A 23,760-nucleotide genomic window follows, 5' to 3' on the forward strand; every position below is an offset into this window, starting at 1 on the left:
AATAACAAAAAAACAAACAACCCAATCCAAGAATGGGCAGAAGACCTAAATAGACATTTCTCCAAAGAAGATATACAGACTGCCAACAAACACATGAAAGAATGCTCAACATCATTAATCATTAGAGAAATGCAAATCAAAACTACAATGAGATATCATCTCACACCAGTCAAAATGGCCATCAAAAAATCTAGAAACAATAAATGCTGGAGAGGGTGTGGAGAAAAGGGAACACTCCTGCACTGCTGGTGGGAATGTGAATTGGTTCAGCCACTATGGAGAACAGTATGGAGGGTCCTTAAAAAACCACAAATAGAACTACCATATGACCCAGCAATCCCACTACTGGGCATATACCTTGAGAAAACCAAAATTCAAAAAGAGTCATGTACCAAAATGTTCATTGCAGCTCTATTTACAATAGCCCAGAGATGGAAACAACCTAAGTGCCCATCATCGGATGAATGGATAAAGAAGATGTGGCACATATATACAATGGAATATTACTCAGCCATAAAAAGAAACGAAATTGAGCTATTTGTAATGAGGTGGATAGACCCAGAGTCTGTCATACAGAGTGAAGTAAGTCAGAAAGAAAAAGACAAATACCGTATGCTAACACATATATATGGAATTTAAGAAAAAAAAATGTCATGAAGAACCTAGGAGTAAGACAGGAATAAAGACACAGACCTACTGGAGAACGGACTTGACGATATGGGGAGGCAGAAGGTTGAGCTGTGACAGGGCGAGAGAGAGTCATGGACATATACACACTAACAAACGTAAGGTAGATAGCTAGTGGGAAGCATCCGCATGGCACAGGGATATCGGCTCGGTGCTTTGTGACTGCCTGGAGGGGTGGGATAGGGAGGGTGGGAGGGAAGGAGACGCAAGAGGGAAGAGATATGGGAACATATGTATATGTATAACTGATTCACTTTGTTATAAAGCAGAAATTAACACACCATTGTAAAGCAATTATACCCCAATAAAGATGTTAAAAAAAAATTAGAAACATCACTAGTAAATCATGGAAATGGCATGTAGCCTGATATGATGTGGTGAGAATTCACCTCTCTGGTCTTCCTCCCAAAAGCCCATAACCCCAGTCTAACAGTGAGAAAAACATTAGACAAATCCACGCTGGAGGACGCTCTACAAAGTACTCCTCAAAACTGACAAGGTCATCAAAAACAAAGAAAGCTCGAGAAACTGTCACACAGTGGAGGAGACTGAGGAGATATGATGACTAAATGTAATGAACAGAAAACGGACCTTAGGAAAAAACTAGTGAAATCTGAATACAGCCTGCAGTTCAGTTAATAGTAACAAACACAAGTTGTTTTCTTGGTGTGATAAAGATACCATAGTAATGAAAGATATTAATATTAGGGGAGCTAGAACTCTCTACTATCTTTGCAACTTTTCTCTGAGTCAAAAAGTATTTTTAAATTAAAAGTTTATCTTTAAAAAAGAAAACTGTTGTTTTCTTCACATTGTGGCTCTACGGATTTCTTAAAAGCTATTGAAAAATTCTACATCAGATGGATTTTGACATCTCTAATTGTTCTGCTGTAGTAAAGCCACTTTGAAAAGATTGCATTCAGATTGAGCAACACAGCAATTCAATTATATGCCACGTCAAACCATCCCGACTCAGGATCTCGCCAGACACAAGCTTTCTGACCTCAATTACAACAGCAGGATCCTCTTTTGATCTGGCTCCTTAGTTTCTAGTGAAGGCTAAACATGGTAGTAAAATAAATAGATGGTAGATGAAGCAAAACAAGATCAATAAAACAGCCTTGTCATTATAGGTACTCAGCTTCGTCTGGGAGAAAATGAGCAAGAGATGTTTTGAAAGATGGTCGCATGAGAAGGAGAGTTGTGATGGAAAGTTATTTATTCCTTTAATAATCTATTCAATAAAAATGTATTGCTTGCCCGTAGTAAGCTAGCTATTCCAGAAACAGAGAAAATGGATAAAGCCCTGGTCGTCATCCTCATGTAAGTCACAATCTGGGGGGAAAGACAGAGAGGAAAGGGAGGATTTAAATACACTGATGAGTACTAGCTCTGCCTTTTTTCTCCAGTGTCTGTGCTTTTGTTAAATATGCCGGAGGCTGCCTCAGCACATCTTCTCACCCTGCACCATCAGTGGTTATGAATTCAGAAGCCAGTCTGGGTTTATGGGGGAAAAATAATTTTCAGATAAAAAGCTACCTCCAAAACCGTATCCCTTTTTTATTGTATAAAGTCATCACTTAAGCATAATTCCTCTGTCTCATTCAAATATTACCCCTGCTACAGCCATCTGGGCTTTTAATATTTAACCATTTTACACCCACTTATAAGCAAGTCACCAAAGTGACCTGACATCCTTAAAAGGAGATTTATGATTCCTAAAGATTTATAAATGCAACTCCTAAATAAGTGAAGATTGTGTTTTTGCCAATGCTATGCAGATTCTTTTTTTATCCCCTTTGCCTTGTAGTCTGTATAAAATATGTTATCTAACCACTACCTGGCCTGACCGGTAAGCCATGGCATTTGGAATTATTTTTTCTTTTAAGTCAATTTTATTAAGGAATAAAATATATTCACTTTAACTATACATTTCAGTGTTTTGACAAATGAATATACCCATATAACCACCACAATGATAAAGCCTAAAACATTTTTCCATTACACCCAAAAATTCCTTCATGTCCCTGCCCTCTGACTCAGACACTCATCGTGTTAATTTACATCCTCGAGGAAGTAGATGCCAAGACAGAAATAGCCCTGAAATAGATCTAGGGGAAATAATGTGAAGGATAAAGGGAAGAGAAGCAAGAAGGCGTGGAAATCCTGCAGAACAATGCAGCTCTGATATAGGTAAAAGAAAGAAGGAAATCAGGAGGAGGGGGTAGAGAGATAGATACTCAAGAGTGCAAAATGCGATCCCAAGAAAGCGTTGGCCAGGCCAAGGGGGCATCCTCCAGTCAGTCTCCCATCAGAGGAGTTCCTGTGTCTTTTAGGAGGGGGCTGGAATCAGCACCTCCTGTCTCAGCCATCAGGTGGAGGTATCCCATTGTGGGACGTACCACGATTAGTGGATACATTTACCTGTTGCTGTGCATTTGCATTGTTTCCCGTTTGCGAATATTATAAATAAAGCTGCTACGAACATTTATGCACAGCTCTTTGTGAAAACATATGCTTTCTTGTCTCTTAGGTAAATGCATGAGTAGGATTGCTGGGTCTTACGGTAAGTGTAGTTTAACTCTGTAAAAATCTGCCCAACGTTTTTCCCAAGGGTTAGAGTCAGTGCGTATTTTACGAGATGTCCAGTTGCTCACATCCTCTCCAACACATGGTATTAGCAGTCTTTTAAATTTTAGCCCTCCTAGTGAGTATGTAATGATATCTCATGGCGGTTTTAACTTGCCTTTCCCGGTGATGGGGAACACCTGCTCATATGCTTGACCACCCCTTCCTAAGGTTCCCGAGGGTTTCCTCGCATTAGAGCATCAGCTCAAAATCATTTCAATCAGGCCCAGGTGGTAATAAGGTTACCGAGTGTAATCTGTTAAGTACAGACCCTGATTTGCCAGTGTTCCCTATTGAGGGAGAAGAGTAAAATAAAGAAAAGAATCTCAAGAAGTTTGTAAGCCACTGCTTTGAATATATACATATTCTTTTAACCTTATGTCACCTAGCTGTTATGCTTTGTCAGTTTATAACTACAATTGCATCCAGCTGCTAAAAACAGAGTTCCAACAGGGACTTAAAATAGCTATTTTTCTCACATAACAGCAGTAAACTGTTGATGGCATTGATTCAGGAGTTCAAGAATATTAGTGCTGAAGTACCTGAGAGTCTCTTGACATTGTTTTCGAGGTCCCACGGTGGTTGCTCTGACTTCAGCCATGTCATCCCCATTTCAGGAAGGTAGAAACACAAAGGGGAAAGGACGTGACTCCCAGCTGAGGCAGCGCTTCTAAGCAGCTGTCCTGGAAGCTGCTTCCCACCCAATGACTCGCGATCATATCTCACTAGCCACCCAATTGTATGGGGGCTTGGAGATGTCACTTTAAACTGGGCATAATACTATGACCAATAATATAAAAGTTCTGTAACTCAATGAGGACAGAGTTGACAGGAGGCAACTAGGAGTCTTTATAGTTCCCTTCCCCTCACACTGGAGGGTTTGAAAAGAACAATCTTAAATTACTGTTCTCTATTTGACCACTTTTGATTCACTGCCTAATATATGTAGCTTCTTTCAATCTAACTTCTCTATAATTGCCTATATTTGATCCTTTCAACATTTATACCCTTCTACCTGGAGTGTTTATCTATAATTAAATCCCTTCTTTTAAAAGCTCCTTCCTTGCTTTATAAAACATTATTTAATGCTGATTACCCATTTGCTGTCAGGCTACTCCTTCTCAGTATCCTTTCTTGGGGTCCCTCTTCCCTTATTTCTATACATTAACTCTGGCAATATCATTGATAGCTATGACATCAATTTTAATATGACCTACTTCCCATCAGTACCTTCTTCTAAGTCTCAGGCTTGAATTACTGATCACCTGCTAGATACCTCCTTGAATTGCCAACTACCTACCAGATACTTCCACATGGGTATCTTACAGAAAATCAGATTCTAGATTTTCAAATCGAAATTGTCTCCCTCCCCATTTTTCACCCCAAATCTCCCATATTTCCTGTCCTGGCTGATGTTATAGAATTAATAAGAATTGGGGGGAAAAGCCATGACCAATGGACATATATACACTACTAAATGTAAAACGGATAGCTAGTGGGAAGCAGCTGCATAGCACAGGGAGATCAGCTCGGTGCTTTGTGACCACCTAGAGGGGTGGGATAGGGAGGGTGGGAGGGAGGCGGACACAAGACGGAGGGGATATGGGGATATATGTATATGTATAGCTGATTCACTCTGTTATAAAGCAGAAACTAACACACCATTGTAAAGCAATTATGCTCCAATAAAGATGTTAAAAAAAAAAGACATGACCAAAAAATTATAAATCCCTTATACAGGTCAGAAGATTAAAATATTTTTACCCTCCATATTATTTCATTGTCATTATAACCTTATAAGAAAAGTACTTTATTGTATCCATTTTACAGGTGAGGAAACTGAGCCTTAGAAAAGATTAATAATTAAGACCAGGGAGATAGTAAATGATACTCTCTCCTAGTCTCAAGTCCAAAATCTTTGCATTAGGGTGCTACACTTTTTGTTAAAGTATCTGACGTAAATTTCCTATATACCTCCTTGCCTAAGGAGAGTGACTTCTACCTCAACCCTCACAAAATTCAGCAGAGTGACCCTTAAAAATAAGTTTACATAGCCTCTATCCCACAGCCATTGCTTTTAACGCAAGATCTTGGCATTTCTTACCCACACTAATACAGATAACTTTCAAAGTCTTCTTACCAGTGTTACCAGATCTTCTTTTCTTCATTCTTCCAAAAAAGAGATATATGCAAAACTAAATTCTGTCCATGTCAGTACTTTGATCATATTCCTTCAGTGACATTTTATTATGCAGAGAATAAAGGTCAGCTCCTTAGTATAAATGGTCTGCCATGGCTGGACCCATGTCTGTTTCTCCCTGCCACCCCACATTTGCCCTACGGAATTACTTAATGACTCCCTGTCTTTGCATATGTTGATCCCTTCCCCTATTTTGATAACTTCTTTTATTCTTTAGCACTTGGATTCTTTTGGAAATTCCCTGGCTTTTCTAAACAGATATAGTACCCTTAGTATGCCATATTCTTTCATGGGTGCGCTCTCTCTCTCTCTCTCATACACCATAGTAGTCTTACTGCATGCCCCAATGTCTAAACAAGAATGAGACAATCTACTCTGACCTCTTTGAGGTCAACAACTGTGTCTTCCTAATCTGTATGAGTTTAGTCCCTGAAACAGTACCTGTTGTTGCTAAGAGCTCACAGTCCAATTTGAGATACATTAAAAAATATATAATACAGTACGTTGTGTCCTACCACAGGATGGACTTAAAGTGCTGTATTAATATAGATGTTGTTATTTACCTGTAACTTGATTTGTTCATGTGCTATCTTCTCCTTCTCACAATTAGCAAAAATGAAGAAACAGGTTAACCCAGGCTCTGTAAGATGTTAATGACATAAGGGAGAAACCAGCCAGTATTATGTCCTTTGAACAGCCATAGAAATGCAAGGAGTGTTTTATAAATGCACAGGACTTTCCTCTTTTTTTAAATTTTACAACATATAGCATACTTGTTCCTTATCCTCTGAGTATTAGTCAGCTTTGCTGAAGTAACAAACCACCCCAACTTTCAATGACTTACTATAACAAATGTTTCTTGCCCATTAATGTTAAATGTAACTGCATTTCTACTCCAGGCAGAGGAACTTCTCCATGGGTCTTTCCATTCCAGGACCAAGGATGAAATGACAGCCACCCTCTGGGACTTGCTGTAATAGTACGAGAGCAAGCTGCCTCACACGATTGCCCTCCATGATTCTGCACATCTACTCACAGTTACCTCAGCAAGTCATGCGGTCAGGCTGCCGATGGAATAGGGAGTGCAGGGAAGCTCTGAAAGTCACACGGCAACGGCAACAAGAGAGAACCCTCTTACAGGAGAGGGACACTGTCATGGTTTTCTTATGTCGCTCAGTCATGCGTTTTTTAATTTTTTCCTTGTACACAGCACAGCGCAGTGGGAAAAGGGCTCATCAGAAGACAGGAGGCTTTGTCCTTGTTCTTTTCCATCTCAACCTCACTGAGATTCAGTCTCCTCATATATAAAACGCAGTGATTTCTGAAAGGAACCCTCAAGTCTGAATTACATGACTAAACGTTGCAGTTGGAGTGCAAAGCAACATAAGAAGATTACAAAGAAAAATTACTTCCCAATAGGTCGCTCAAGTTTTGTGTGACATTTTCTCAGTGTGTCATGATCAGGAAGGAAATGCAAAATGGACAAGAACAGCTAGGCTGCATTTACATATAGGGCTGGTTCAAACACACCATACCACGGATGTAAATCCTTTTATATTTTACTGTGAGAGAGCTGCTTTTTTTTCTGTCACATATTAGAATAACCCATTTGCTCCTCTCTCATTTGACAGACATGTCAGTCATAGGTACTCATATCTGCTAAGAGTTTTCCTATTGCAAATAAGAGAAAAAACTCAAATTGTTGTACAAAATAAAGAGTCAGTAATTTACACAGCTAAAAAGCCTACAGGAGGACTACCTTCGCGGATAGCTGGATTTGATGACTAAAAGATTTCACCGGGAATCTGTCAGCTTTGTCCCAAGACTGGCCCCTCTCGAGTTCACAAGATGGTTGCCAGCTGCAACCGGACAGGTGTGCTTTTCCTTTCAGTCCAAAGGGAGAACGTTTGCCATCTCAGCTATTAACTAAAAGTTCTGGGCTTTCCTCTGAGTGGATCAACTTTTGTCAAGTTCCCTGAACCAATCGCAGTCAGAAAGAGAATCTGATTTTGCTACTTGGCTTCTGCCTACCCAGAACCCTATGGTTGCCCAGTATGGGAGGTAAAGGGATTGTTGGAGAGGCAGTCCCTGTGCAGATCACGTCCATAATGTAAGTCAGAGATTTAATGAGGATACTTTAATGACTGCTTTGTAAATTTTATCAGCTTTAAGGAATATACCACTATCATATAAAGAGATAAAAGAACATAACAAAGAACCTACCACATTTACATATCCACGAGCATATTTTTATGCTTCTAATAGAAACTATGGTAACTAACTCTCATCCAGATGTTGTAAATTTACAGTGTTCTTCTACTGAGTACTTATTTGAAGAAAGTTAAATTGCCCAATTTGTAGGAGCTCCTTAAAATTTTTCTGAAAAAAAAATTCTCTATAAACGGTTAAATATTTATGGAGGGAAATATAAATCCACTCTATCACTCCAAGAAATTACCCCTGATCCTTTTAGCTTGCATTCGAGATCTTAAGGGGATCACAACCTATTTTGCTTGATTAACTCGTTTGTTGACACGAACAGAATATTCTTTCACGTGTGGAAAGAAATAGGAGAGCGCTACCTTTGAGGGGGAAGAGTCCTAAATTAAAACACACAGCACACTGCAAACACCAATCCCTTTTTGTTCCTTTTTATTTCAATAGATAGCTTCCCTTACCCCTAGAGGAGTCCTCAGGAAAGCAGGCCAGATGGGTGGTGTGTGGAGGACTAAACAGGAGGGCAGTTTTTGGCTTCTGGAGAATCGGGCGGGTCCTACACATACGGCCTCAAATTTTTTGTATGAAATACTGTGAATTCCTGTATCATCGGCCACACTTTTTCCACAGGAAATGTCAAAACGCGTTCCAAACACAAATATAAGTGATTTTTGGATTATCTGCTTTTGTTCCTCTCCAATAGCTTAGAAAATTGAGTCAACTGCATGTGAACTTCTCATTCACAACTAGACAGAATATAGCCTCCTCTGAATTATTCATGCTAATTGTGGGGAAGGAGAAGAAAGGTCCTGAATAAATTAAATTTACTGATGAAAAATCTGGATTGCTGTGGCCTATTGCATTTATCATTGAGAGAGAATATTTCACAACATACTATAATTATTTATGATGTTCGTCTATTGGGCTTGGAGTTTTGAGGGCACCCAATGATAAGGAAATGAGGCAGGCACGAGAACTATAAAAGTTTAGCAAGTCACAGTTGGTCATCTAAGGAATTTAGTGTTTCATGGAAAACACAGATAAGGATACCAAGGTTTACAAAACAGTAAGACAATCACATGGGGACACAGGGGCAGAGTGAGAGAGGGGGCTTGGAGGAGTCAAGAAATTCCAAGCATAGGTAAAGGAGCTGAATGTCAAAGGATGAGTTACCTAGACAGCTGATGAAGGGCATAAGTGAGAAGAGAAGACCTCAGAGCTTGCAAAGAAAACCAAGCAGTTCCATGGAGCTTTGGCCAGCTCTAGGCAGTGCTGCAAGTCTGGGCTTGGCTGATGCCACAACTTGACTGGAATCACAAGCAGCTATGACACTTAAGATCTAAGTATCATGCAATGAACCAAAGCACTTGAAGATTTATTTTTTAAAGGTGTAAATTTCTGGACACTCCACCTGATCAATACATATGAGTACTACAGTTGGCCCCAAGAATCTGCCTTGTTAACAAATTATCCAGATTTTTTTAAAATGTTCACTAAAATTTGATAATATTGTTCTATGACATTGGATGCACATTATAATCACCTCGGAAGCCTTAAAAGATGTCAATGCCTAGACCCATCTCAGACATTATAACCCAGGCATCATCATTTTTAAGAACTTCCCAGGTGATTCTAATGTAGTCAAGGGTGGAAATCACTCATCTAAGGGAATAAACAATATATTGTTTTCCTTTCCTTTTTGCTGACACACGTCCCCATTGACACTTTAGACCAAAAAGTCCATTTCTCTAGGTACTAGAAGCCACTTTTACTAGTGCCATCCTAATGCCAATCTGGTTTCTGTGTTTTTGCCACAGTTTGAAACAGACCTTGCAGTCTAGTACAATCACCTAATTATGTCTTTATCCAAAATGTAATCAAGATAATTGAAAGAATATTAGAGAACACAAAATCTTTAGGAGTATCTGACTGTCTCAAATACTGTATATTGAGATTAAATATTCCAAGAGCTCTATTTCAGGTGGCTCCAGTACTTTAGCTTCACGAATGTATTTTGACAGTAATATGTCTTTCTACACATGTGAATATACCAACTAATCACAGTGGTTTTTCCAGTATAAATGGCTTCTTTCACGGGCAAGTATTTCTCGTAAGATAATTTGGCAGACACATTCAGAGTGTTCAAAAAAATATTTTTCCTGTTTTATCAAGATATAATTGACATACAACAGTGCATTAGATTAAGTTATACAACATACTGATTAGATATATGTATATGTTGTGAAATGATCACCACAGTAAGTTTAGTTAAAATCCATCACCACATACAGTTACAAATTTTTTTCGTAAAGAACTTTAAAGATCTACTCTCCTAACAACTTCGAAATATACAAGAGTACTGTTAACTATAGTCACCACGGCATATATTACATCCCCAGGACTTATTTATCTTATAACTCGAAGTTTGTACCTCTGACCACTTTCACCCATTTCTATCTCTGGCCGCCACCAATCTGTTCTCTATGAGTTTTGTTGTTTTATATTCCACATGTAAGTTAGATCATACAGTATTCATCTTTCTCTCTTTGATGGATTTTGTTTAACACAATGCCCTCAAGGTCCATCCATGTTGTCAAAAATGGCAGGATTCCCTTCTTTGCTACGGCCGAATATGTTCCATTATGTATATCACATATATGTATGAAATATATAAGGTATGTATGTATATATATATTACATACATTATATATTTTATACATACTAGGTTGTTTCCATGTCTTGGTTATTACAAATAATGCTATAACGAACATGGGAGTGCAGGTATCTCTTCTAGGTAGTGATTTCCTTTCCTTTGGATATATACGTCCCCAGAAGTGAAATTGCTGGATCATATAGTAGTTCTAACTTTTTCTTTTTAATTTTTGAGGAACCTACATGCCATTTTCCATAGTGGTTGCACCAATTTACATTCCCACTAACAGTGCACAAGAGTTCCCTTTTCTCCACATCCTAGCCAACACTTCCTTGTCTTTGTGGTGATAGCCAGAGCCATTCTGACAGGTGTGAGGTGATAGCTCAATGTGGTTTGGATTTGCGTTTCCTTGATGATTAGTGATGTTAATCACCTTTTCATGTAGCTGTTCGGAAAATGTCTTCTTTGGAAAAATGCAGTTCCTCTGCCCATTTTCTGATCAGATTGTCTGCTATTGACTTGTGTGAGTTCTTTGTCAGATATATGATTTGCAAATATTTTGTCCCATTCCATACGTTGCCCTTTCATTTCAGTGATGGTTTTCCTTTGCTGTGCAGAGGTATTTTATCTCATTTGTTCATTTGCTTCTCTTTCCTAATTCCTATTGGAGGCAATACCTCCCTATTTTCCTTACTTAAAGTAAAACCATTTTAGGAAAGTCTTTTTAAATGTACCCTTACCTCTCAAACCTACACTGTATAGTCACCACCTGTTTGGCAATGCATGCCCCAACTCTTAAGAGGCAAAGGGGGCAAACTCAGCCACTGATTTAATTTCCAACTCTACCAGAAGGCAGCAAGAAACTGTGATTACTCTCTACCTGTTTTGGGTACAATTGTGAGAAACGTTAAGAACCTCAGAAAGATGGATGTAAGAGGATAGTTCCACTCATTTGTTGGCTGAAATAATGGGAGTACCAGAATTTTTAGCACACGTTCACTAAGAAATAACAGGAGATGAGGGGAGAAGGAAGAAAAAAGCAGTAAGTTCTTCTTTATCTTTTGCTAAGAATAGTTCTCAGCTGTTTGGAGTCTGGGGCCAGTGCTATTTACCGTGGAAACTAAGGTTCCTGAACAAAACAAAGACCAAGATCATACGCCTGGTTTGTGGGTGGCTAAGTGGCGAAACCACCGCCCTGCCCCGCAGTGCTCTCTCCAAACTACTTCTACAAAACGGCAGGAAGTGAAAAGGAAAATGTGCAGTCCATCCTAAAGGTTCCCTTTTGTCACTTTCCAAACAGTGTTTTCAGGTCAGAAACGAGTATTCATTACATTTTGGCCTGGCAGGAAATGAACCTAATAAGACCCTATTTTGTTCTTGGCTTTACACCATCAGTATCACCAAAAACAATCATGATTTTGCATAAGGTATTATATACAGGAAACAAAATACATTTACTCCTTGTTTTCATGAGGTTAAAAATCAAAGACAACTGGGCTTCCCTGGTGGCTCAGTGGTTGAGAGTCCGCCTGCCGATGCAGGGGACACGGGTTCGTGCCCCGGTCCGGGAAGATCCCACATGCCGTAGAGCGGCTGGGCCCGTGAGCCATGGTCGCTGAGCCTGCGCGTCCGGAGCCTGTGCTCCGCAACGGGAGAGACCACAACAGTGAGAGGCCGGCGTACTGCAAAAAAAAAAAAAAAAAAAAAAAAAAAATCAAAGACAACTGATTCTATGGCCGGGACAGGCAAATACATGGTAAGCCTGTAACATCTTGTTATGCAAGAAAGGGAAGAAGGATTAAAAAGAGGGGGGGAGGGGAATGTCAAAGGTAAGAGGGAGCCCACCTGCAAGAGGTTCCACTGATCACAGCTGGAACAATTTGTACAACAAAAACAACGTAGTATTGGGTTATAATGCAAAGTATAAAATAAATATCCCTGACTCCACACAGATATACATGACTAAATAAATAAACAAATAGAGAAGAGACAAATCTTTCTTAGAGAAGAATTTCAAAGAACTTATACAGATATCCTCCCCTTCAGGAGATGGGGCTTAATGCCCCTATCACTGGGCTTAGTGACTTGCTTCCAAAGAACAGAATAGGCAAAGGGAAAAATAATAACTTTACAGTGTAGCAACATGGAAAACACTACCTTGTCCAGAGGATCAAGGTTAACATCATCGATGATAAGTCATGTTGATAGCACGCACCCCCTGAAAGGACATGATGAGAAGAGCATTTCATCATGTGGTCTTTCTCCCCCAAACCCATGACCCCAGTCTAGCCATGAGAAAAACATTATACAAACCCAAGTTCAGGGACATTCTACAAAATACCTAACCAATATTCCACAAAACCATCAAAGTCATGAACAACAAAGAAAAAATGAGAAAATATCACAGACCAGAGGTGAGGAAACCAGACGACTAAACACTATGTGGTATCCTGGATTGGATCCTGGACCAGAAAAAGACATTGATGGAAAAATCAGTGACATCCTGCTGTTCAAGTTAATAGTAATGTACCCATGTTGGCTTCTTAGTTTTGACAAATGTGCCCTGGTAATGTAAGATGTGGATGCCAGGAGAAACTGAGACGTATATGAAATTCTCCATATTATCTTTGCAACTTTACTAAGAATCTTAAAGCATTCCAAAATAAATACTGTATTGAGAAAAATAAAAGACAAGTCAACATTAAAAAAGCATGTGGAATGACACTGTCAAAAAGCATTTACTTGACACATGCTATGAAGGTAGTTTTTAAAAATGTGTGAATTAGTTGCATTTTATAAGGAATAAGCTGAAGATATATGATGAAATTTTGATGCATAAAACTTTAAATGTTTCCACTTCTTTGTGACAATTCAGGAAGGCTTCCTGTATCAACTTACTTCCTTTGCCAAAAACAAACAATTAGTGTCAGTTAAGTGTTTTCAAGGGTAAATTTTCTCTAAGCTATATCAAACCTGAGATCCTTATGCAATAGGTTAATAGCATTAAAGATTTTGCTCCAAGTACTCCCCTGATATTCATGATTAGATCCCTAATCCACCGGAGGTACTCTTACTTTTCCGGTTAGCTCACAGTGTTTCACGCTCTCTCTTCACTGGGCTATACTTCAGTTCCAGGTGAGGTCTTGCAGCCTCATTAACTGCTTCTGTTTCTGTTTCCCTGCCATCACTGCCTCTTCTTTATTCTGTTGCATGGAGAGAGCAACAGAGTTTGGAGGAGGGCTTTATTTCCCTCATTCATTTTATAAATTTTGATCAGTGTTGGATAGTCAAAATTATTTTGATCATCTTAGTCTTGTTTCTAGGTCAGTGTTTCTTAAGGAGTGGTGTGAAGACCCGCTACAACAGAATTACCTGGGATCCTGACCCTTTGCCTAGACCTGTGGACTTAGACTCTCTGGGATGGAGCCCAGAAACCTGATTTTAACATTGGCTCCCAGGTGACTTTTTTGTCCACCGCTATAGGAGGTTACAAGTCTCTGGACATGCCAAAGGAATTTTCATCCTCAGTTTTAGCTTCCATTTATGGAAGAACTTGAAACTTTTTTAGCAGTGTCCGAACTCCAAGTGAATACCGGGGTGCTCCCAAATTCAGAGGCTGAGGAAGTTTCGTTCTTGACTTTTTATTTGGAAGGGTCTATCAGTCCCACAACAGAGGACTCACAGAATTAAAACTTCTTGTGACTGTTTCTCAATCTCAGCATTTCCAAGGGCCCTTTTCAAATAAGGCCCCATCCAAGACCCAGCTACGAAAGGCTATATTGAGAAGTGTTCTTACATATCTAAACATTATCTCCATGTACTTTCTTCAATGGTTTTCTTGTCACGTTTTCTAGACTGATGATATAATACCAAGGATCACATACGTAATAGAGAATTAGGCTGAATCGATCTGAAGAATAAATAATTTCAGCTGACACCACTTAGTTAAAATATTCCCTGAAAAGGTATTTCTTTTCTCAAAGTTAGAATAATGTGAAAAGTATATGTGGTTTACACTTGTTCCACTTTTTCTTCGATGGCTAAAATTTCCATTGTCTGCCTCATTGTGACACATTATTTCCATTTTCTTCTCATTTCATTTAAAATGGTCAAGTTGTCTTTCATGTTAATTAGCTTTGAACAAGAAAAACTATCTCTGTGCGGGTAATAACCAACTCCAAAGAGCCATTACTTCATTAATTCATGCTTTGGAGACATCAGGGCTGCTTGTTACAGGACAGCAGAGCTGGTATAAATTAAATCTCAGTGGGTCATTCATTAAAAAGGCAGTGTAAAATGTCCTAAAAACCAAGGTTCTTTGGCTAAATTTAATGATATGTTTTCCCATAAAATTTTTCTAATGTTGCTCTGGGAGTTCAAACACACATCCATTTAAATCAATTTCTAAATTCTTTACTCAATAATATCTTAAAAAAAGAAATTAATGCTCCTTAGACCTTCCGACAAAACAAGCCTAAATCATGAGTCCTGATGTTTCTAACCGAATGCTGTTGAGAACTGTACATGTTTCTGTGCATGGATTCAATATTTCCTAAGAAAGTAATATGCGAAAAGCTGATGACGGCTACCGAAATGTCAAATTTAATATTTAATGATCTCATAGATACTAGTCACTTTTAAAGCAAGTAATTCATTCCTTTAATATTTTGAATTCTGAAGTAATCTCCGCCAGGTCACAGTGATTAATAAAGTCCTTTAGACAAGAACTCTTCGTATTCTAAAAACCCTTCCAGCACTTTTTTCCTGCTGAAAGATATATGTGTTTGCATGGTATTTGGCTCTATTTGAATACATATAGGGAGAAAGCCTTCTAGTTATAGAGCACATAGAAATCTAGTTATGACTTTTTTTAATAAAGATTCTCCTATTCAATTACTCAAAAAGACTATCTCAACAATTTTGTAGGCCAGGCACTATACCAAACCCTTTGAGAACAACTGTGAATAAGGCAGACGTGTTCCCTGCCCTTATGGAGCTTGAAAATCAGTGCTGTTTTATTCCTAAAAATATAATGACTTTTTGTCATTTTCATGTTAGTTGGATTCACTTCATGCTGATTGATAAGATTTTATAGTACCTAATTGTTACTGCTTCAACAATACAACAAAACAAATAGGGAATTTTAAACATGGTAGAAACGTAAGGCATACATTATACCCCAAATAATTAGTGATCAAGGCATTATGGGTTTTATAAAATTTGCAATCACTGCATTTATGATATAATTCAGTCAACTGTATGGTAAATTAGAAAACAGAAAACTACCTGAGAAGATGCTAATTCTGTGATATAAACCACAATCCCCCCAAATTAGGAGATGAATCTTTTGGGAAGTCTTTACAGAGAGGTTAACCCTCATCCCAGAAGTTTCAAGATGTTTTCCTTTCCTAATAAAAAATGATAGAATTTGAGGAGGAAAGGCTCTCTCTTCTATTCTCCTGTAACAGTGTGAAGTTCTTAACCTCCTGTGATTGTTCCTGTTCAGAAAGTGCATTCAATAATACTTGAAGAACTACTCATTCGTCTCTTAGAGATTCCTATTGTAAACCACATGGTGATTCTTTGATGGATTAGAACCCATGTTTTAAGGCATATGTTATCTCCTACTTTTGCTATATTTAGCGATGTGACAGAAAAGAATTCAATAATCTAACCAGAATTCCAATAATAACAATGTCTGCCTTAATAGGTTTTACTCTAAGGTAGTACAACTTAATTTTTCATATCGCTAAGAAAGTGCATAAGTCAAAAGAATTTAGTAGGAACATCTGATGTGTATTTTAAGATCAAACCATTAAGTGGCCATGGAAATACATTGTTAATACTCTTATCAGAAATTGCCTGTTATCCTGTAAGCTTCATCCAGAACTTGTACAATAGGTGCTAAATTTCCTTTTAACAACAAACATTGTTTTTCATTGTTATGACCAAATATTCTACTAGTAAGTGTCAAAAGGTGAGAATATTTGTTTGGGATGACGGAAAGACATCATCCTGGAAAAGAGATAGCCAAGTACACTGGAAATTCTGCCCCTTAAATCTCCCTTTATAAACCCCAATTCAGCACATCCTCCCCTTACATAGTCTGTGCTCAAAAAACTTCTAGTGAAAGAGTTCAATCACTTAAGACTGAAATGGTAAGTTCATAGACACTGCTGGACCTTTCAAGGTCAGCAGAAATCAGCAGTCCAAAGGTAGATAAAGACAATTTTTATTCTACAAAGAAGAAATAAAGAAGGAGATGAAAAAAGGAGACATAAAAGTTTACCTGAAGGTAAATTTGGGAATGCACTTTAATGATCCATGGGAAAGAGTATAGAAGAGATTCAGATCATGGTAACAGGAAGTATAAAACCTAGCCCTGCTATATTTAGGGGCTGGCTAATAACCTAGAAGGCTAATAAATCCAAGGTGAAATAAAGAGATTTTTCATGTACACGCCATTAAACAAAGCAAGACACGATTCTTTCTAAACATGGAGAATGTGTCCAGATTCTATTTTGTTCAATTGCTTGAAGGAACACAGTGCTGGGTCACAGGCAAAGATCAGTAATAATCCTAAAACACTGCAATGGGAAGAACAGCCAACAAAGAATTATATCTTCCAGTTATATATTCCCTAAACCACTTTCTTGGATAAAGATGCTCTATATTGAAAATATATTATTAGTCACAGTCATGAGAACCCAAACATGTATCTGCTAAAGAAACAAAGCGTTCCTGCTACTCCCTGAATTTCCTGTACAATAAAACCTGAAAGACAATGATGTGTAATTCCCATGTACCTAGAATATTTCATAAGAGAACTACCAAGAATTGTGCAGACATTACTTGACAGCTACTTCAATATGAATTCCATATTTTAAGGAGAAAGGATGGGGAAAAGGATATAAGTCATTTTCGTTTTTGAAGGAAAATATTGGAATAATGCCATTTTACAAGAATCAGCAGTTTGGCAAATGAAGGTCTCACTCAGGAAACCCAAAGAAGCAATTTCATAATTCAACAAAGTTGCCAGCATGAAACATCTGTCGCTTCACCCTTAACCCTGCACTCTTCTTCTCTATGACATTTTAGGAGTTTCAGTATTTCTATTAAGCTGTGGGTCACCTGTGGGTCACTTCACTAACAATTTCACTACAATACCAAAGAAACAAGTCTCACAGGGTCCTCACAAAGAAATGCATTTTTGCAAAGATTTCTCCATTAAAAGATATTGAAACTGCTCCCAGAAAGCCTGGAACTTCTCCATTCATTTATGCCATCCTGTTTTCCTGTTTCCAGCCTTTCCGACAGACTGGTCCTTAGTTTTCCTTACTAGATCTCTTTCTCACAACAATCTCCTGAGACTAATGTGACATGAGTAGAAAACCCTCAAGATACCTTCTGACCCTGAGATTCTGTCATCTATGAGTATGAAATGTCCTTGATATGATCAGTTAGAATTAACCATAGCAAGTCTCGGCTCCTTTTAGCTTTTCCTTTTCAAAACCTAAAACTTAATGAACTTAAGCTCATTAGGCAAAAATAAATCATGTGGCCATTTTTTGCAAATTATCATTCCCTTGGGGTGCTTCCCCAGAAAGGAATTAAAAAGGAAAGGGCTCATTTGCACTCTAGGAACAAAAAACAATAGCCTATAATGACATGACGATAAGCACCACCCTATGGGGTCTAGGGCTTAGAATAAATCAGGGTGGGCCTAATGTGAAACAGGCACTGGTCCTAATAGGTGGTAGGCAGAGACCCTAAGGAGAAATACAATGATTTCTGTCTTGCCTTTCCATCAAACTGTGGTTTGTTCTCTGTGATACTGATTGGTCGCGAGCTTTAAGAAATCTCTTCCGCACACATGCTCCTGTTCTCTTACCTCTTGATTCGGAGATCAGTCAGATGTTACAGATGAAGACCGAGAAGAAGAAAACTACATCTGAACTGTGTGAAGACCTAAGCCAGTATTCAATCTATTTAGTCTACTTGAGTACACTAAGGCTAAGAGATCAATAATTGTCGCTGGGAGAGTTGTATGGGGACGCTCAGCAAATTGTGGTAAATCCCTTTCTGCATAAAATGTTTCCTGAACTGAATTCTGAGTGGTAAAGTAGACACATTTCATTTCATATTTATGAAGTTGATGCTATCATCTGATCTCAAATTCTTGCATTCAAAAAAGAATATCACTCTTTGATGTATAAACTGGAATATTCTAAAGACAGCCGTGTTCAGAAAGACAAAAACATTCTTAAATCATGTGGCCTCTTTTTTGAAAAAAGAGAAAATTAACTTGAAAGCACATGTTAACATTTTAAATAACCAATTAGAAACTAGTGTGGAAAATTAGCTGTTTGGTTAAAACAAATTGTATGTTCTATAAAGCAATAATTGATTTTATTACATCGTTAGGGGAAAAAAAAGACTTCAGAATTGGTTCCTTGGTATTTAGAGTTGGATATTAATAAGTTGAAGGGAAAAAAAATAGTCTGAAATTCACAGAGCTGAGCGGCACTATATCAAAACTGACTGCACTTCTAGTTGTTCCAATAATTAGCAAGCTTTTATTTTTAGTTACTCCCAATGAAATCAGTTAGGACAGTAAATAATAGCATATTTGCAGCAAGTGTTTCAAAGTTAATAAGAATTATTAAAGATAATTCTGATCACATGACTTCCCTACAAAGCCAGGAGATTAATAACTAAATAGGGACATTACCCACAGCTTGGCTGCCAGGAAGAATTATATGAGCTAATTAACAAAAGACCTTGGAGGAAAGTGGTCTCATTTACAATCTTGATAAAAAGGAGGGGAGAAGATACCACAGAGGAAAAGATAAACAGATTATTCTATGAACTATTCTTTCTTTATAATAAAATGTATCATAACTAAAGAGGAAAAGCTAATAAAATATTTTCAGGAAAATACATGAAATTGAAAAGAAACATCTAAAGAAAAATTAGTAAACAAATAAATGAAAAAAATCAGAAATTAAAATTTTGAAACCATGTTACACCTAATAAGTGTGCAAAATAAGGTAATTATCTATGCTGGTAATATGTATATGTAAATTGACAAATATGTTAGAAGTCATTTTTACTATGTATTCCAAAAATTATGTAGATGGTAGTATCCTTTGATAGAGTAGTCTCAACTGCATCAAGTTTTCCTAGGGATTATCTAAAGGAAAGAATATCTACATTCATCGCAAAATTATTTATGGTAGCACAAAAGACTAGATATTTAACAGTAGGAAATGATTAATTACATTTTGGCCAATCGACTTCATGGAATAATACTGGGCAATAATTAAAATGTTATTTACGAGGATTCTGTAGCAACATATCATAAATATTAAGTATAAGTAGCTGTCGAAAAACTGCATAGCTGTAGGGAATAGAGAGAAATGTGGAAAAAGAAAATAACTTTGAGTGGAAATATTGCTAATTCTGAATCTAATTTTTATCCACATTTTGTTTTAATTTATTTGAGGAGAAAGATGATAGAGTAAAAGATTGTTCAGGCTTCTACTGGAATTCAATAATTTCCAGATAGTTAAATATAAGCTCTTCTAATTAAACCTGTATTGTAATTTATTTCAGAAACAATATCCTTCAGTTATACACATGCTGTGAAATTATATTCAGTAAAATATTTGGTCAGTGCTATCAATTCAGGTATAGAAGGTTTGATGGGATGTTTCACTAAACTAACTGACAATGTTTTGGATTCTAAAACAAGGAACTGAGGTTCAGTGCAGGTGGAGGATGACAGAAAAGGCAAGACAGACAGAACCAGAACTGTTCTAACCAGAAATCATCTCCAGGTGCTTAGTGAGGAAAAAGTGAAATCGACACCAGAACTCTCCTCTATACCCTTTATAATTTTATCCTGTATAACATCCTTTATAATTTTACCTACATGATTATGTGTAAAAATTGCTGCATGAATTTCATTAGAATGCAAGGTCCATCTGGCTGCACAAATCCTCTGGTTGCTTTCACAAAGGCCCAAGTTAATGATTTGTCTCTAGATAGTATACATAAAATATCTAAACCAAGTATTAGAGCAGGGGGTTAAGAGCTAAGGACCTGGGGGCTAAAACTGGCTTACAGATTTATGTTCAGGTGGACATGGTGCTGACAAAAGTTTGAATGAGATTGCAGTATGGTAGAGAAAGCAGTCTGGACCAGTTCAAACATTTTTGTCATTTGCCTGGATCCCAGAGGCATTTGAGCTGACACATTTTTCACCTATATTAGATACAGATGTTTGGACCCAGGACTAGTGGGAAAATGAATGTGGTCTAAAAAGTCTTATGAATAGACCCCAGCTCAATTTTCCCAGCAAGGCCTGGGGCTGTGGCTACTGAGGTTGATTTCCTCAAAGCATTGTGGTTGCTGAAGCTGGGGAAGTGGGATGGCCTCACCCCTGTGCTTTCTTCCCTTAGCCCAAGGGCCTGAGATATTTTGCAGCTGTTGTCTTGGGATCAAACCATCAGTGCAAGGTTGGAATTAGCCTTTGGTGAGTTGAGAAAGCAGCTGGGAGGCCCTTATCCTCTTTCTCTGCCTCCTATTGAGAGAAGCAGCTCCCGGCCACCCTTAATTGACTATTAGGCAATAATATTCAAACATGATGATGTTAGCATTATTGATAGTACAGGGAAAATCTTTTACCCCTGTTTAAAAGAAAAATACGATGATTGGAACATATTGCAATCAGCCATGCATTTCATTTAACACTTTTCACCTAAGAATCTCAGAGGTTTATAGCAATTAGCTGGTTAACCTTTAATGAACGACGTATTTTTATTCTTAGAGCCTGCAAACCACATATAAAAAGCATAGCTGGAATCTTAAGATGTGAAAAAAAAGGTAGAATAATATAAAGAAATAAAATACATTGTCCTTTCAAGGGGCTTTAAATCTGTCCAATAGGAAGAGACTGCATTTAATTGATAAAGACATCAGTCGGGCACAGTTCATGAAAAAGCACGTTTTTTCCAGCTAGCATTTTTTTTTACAACTAGATCCAAATAATACTTAATCACTCCTCCTGTGTACTAAGAGCATTTACTACTCAGGCATCTTTAACTTTGCGGCGACATCTACTGTACAAACGGGGAAATGCTGTGGAATCATTCTGTACCCAGAGATATTCTAGAAATTACATTATTTTATTTTATATTTTATTTAGACGCTACAACTTTTTTGATTCTTTCCTTCAATATAAGCAGGCTTCATTTTTAAAATTTAATGATATTTAAGTAATTTCCATATGTATTACTGCATAGAGCCATAGAAGTATCAGTCCGTGCTGACAAATCCTAATTTAATTCTCTGGTAGATACTTTAAAGATATCATTTCAATTTAAAGACTTTGCTAAACTTCTGTTTAAATATTAGGAAAAATTTTAAAGTGAATATTTAAATGCATTCTCTTATATTTAAAGAGAACCATTTCTGAGGACTTAATTAAATATTATTATTTAAATGTTATGTATTTAATTAAAATATAATATTATTAAAATTGATATTATAATTGTAATATTTACAGTAGAACTTGAATTTTAAAGGGAATAAAAGCTGCAAATCAGTTGTCAGCTTGACTTGCTATTTCTCTAGCTATAAAAAACAGCAGAATTATCTGGTATGTACAGTATCATTTGTACTCCTAAATTATGCTCAACCTGTTCACAGCTGGTGGTTTGCAAAAGACAAACAATTTCGATTATAACTAGGAAATTCTTGCAGAGGAATTTGGTAATTCAACAACAGAGTAAATAATTTTTTATTGAGTATCTATTATAGTATCATGCTAGCTGCTTTCACCAATGTAACACGTGAGGAAACGGTATAGCTCCCAAAGAAAACCTCAAAACAGGGGGGCCCCCTGTTCCACAGAACAAGCTATTCTCACCCACTCTGGTAAGAGGTGAGAAGGTATATCTCCGATTGGCTATGGTTCTCCAGGTCTTAAAAAAAACTCTACTTTTTCAACCTGCCCATTGTAATCCAGTGAACAGACAGCCATTTCAAGTTTGTTACAGTGTAAAAACCAGATACGATAGAAGTAAACAAGCCTATAAAAAAAACAGTAAACAAGCCTAGAGTCTCACGTAACGTTACACGAACAGATTTAAATTATTAAGCAATTCCTTCCCCATTATGATCTCCTTTCCAGTCCTCGGTATTTTTTTTTTAATTGATGACCCCAAGGCCCAATAATCTGCATGAAGAAATAACCCATGTCAAGTAATTATTAAATTATGCTATTATTTTTATAATTATACTATTTTAATAATTATATATTAAATAATTAATTAATCATTCTGCAAATATTTATTGGCAAGGCTGGCTCACCCTGTGAACAATAAAATACAGACTATTTTTCAAGGGTTTACAGCCTGGAAAAGGGACGCATCAACAGTTCAAATCAAATCAGAAGGCACTAAGTAACCAAATGAGATCTATGGTAATAAGATTAGGATTTAGAAGAAGGTATGAGTACTTCCAGCTGAGGGAATCAGAGGAAAATGTACGGAGAAAGTGATCCATTTGATCGAATATGAGGAGTGTGTGCATTTTCAAAGCGCTGTTATGGATGGTCTAGGTAACGTGGAATTCAGGAACCCAGTCCTCACGGAGACAGAAGGCCTAGACAGAGGCCTGACACTGAGCGGCCCTGGACGTCTGCTCATTGGATACACCTTGGCTATTACACCAGTGACGAAGAAACAAACAGAGGCTGAGACATCTCACAAAGGGCCCTGACTTGCAAACTAAAGAGTCTGAGATACTTACCGGGAATACTGAGTGCCTTACCCCAGTTCCCTAGATCATGGGAGGGAAATGTCTTCAACTCTGAGTTTCAAGTCAATTTCCTTTTAGCTTCATCTCAAAGCTGTTGTGCGGGGTTCGGTTTTCCCCAGCTTCATTCTTCCTGTACTTTTGAATTCTTCCTGATCTAAGACTAAGCCTTTTTGGCAAGTTGCCATAGATCTTTCACACAGATCAGTTCATACTTTTGATTGTGAAAAATTTCTGTTTCCCCAACTTCCTCTAAAATTTACAAATTACAGTCACCATTTTTCCCTGAGAAATTATTTTTATGCTATCAATTTTCAAATACTTTAGATTTTCCTCTCCAAATACATTTTATCATATTCAGCCCTAGCCTTTCCCTTGCCACTTCTGGTGCGTAAGAGGATATTCCGGGAACATAACTACCATCTCCTTTGACCACAGAAAGTGGGAAAGTAACAGCATAGAAAAAGGCAGAGATATAGGAGGAAACTTCACCCAACTTCGTTGCCTTCACCCACCTTCCAAAACACCCCTGGGTTCACTTTATCTTAAAGCT

Source organism: Delphinapterus leucas, chromosome 5 (assembly GCF_059928025.1).
Source record: "Delphinapterus leucas isolate spDelLeu-1000000601 "Yukka" chromosome 5, BTC_Dleu_Yukka2, whole genome shotgun sequence".
Taxonomy (NCBI): Eukaryota; Metazoa; Chordata; class Mammalia; order Artiodactyla; family Monodontidae; genus Delphinapterus; species Delphinapterus leucas.